Here is a 471-nt window from a genome sequence, read left to right on the forward strand (position 1 = left end):
GTGGCTGAGGGTGGCAGGTGTGGCTGAGGGTGGCAGGTGTGGCCGAGGGTGGCAGGTGTGGCCGAGGGTGGCAGGTGTGGCCGAGGGTGGCAGGTGTGGCTGAGGGTGGCAGGTGTGGCCGAATAGGCAGGTGTGGCCGAATAGGCAGGTGTGGCCGAATAGGCAGGTGTGGCTGAGGGTGGCAAGCAGTATGGGCTGAGTAGGCAGGTATGGCTGAGGGTGGCAGGCAGTATGGGTTGAGGGTGGCAGGTGTGGCTGAGGGTGGCAGGTGTGGCTGGGAGGCAGTTGTGGCTGAGTAGGCAGGTGTGGCTGAGGGTGGCAGGTGGGGCTGGGTAGGCAAGTGGGGCTGAGGGTGGCAGGTGGGGCTGAGGGTGGCAGGTGTGGCTGAGGGTGGCAGGCAGTATGGGTTGAGGGTGGCAGGTGGGGCTGAGGGTGGCAGGTGTGGCTGAATAGGCAGGTGTGGCTGAGGGT

Source organism: Psammomys obesus, unplaced genomic scaffold, assembly GCF_907164565.1.
Source record: "Psammomys obesus unplaced genomic scaffold, mPsaObe1.curated_primary_1811, whole genome shotgun sequence".
NCBI lineage: Eukaryota > Metazoa > Chordata > Mammalia > Rodentia > Muridae > Psammomys > Psammomys obesus.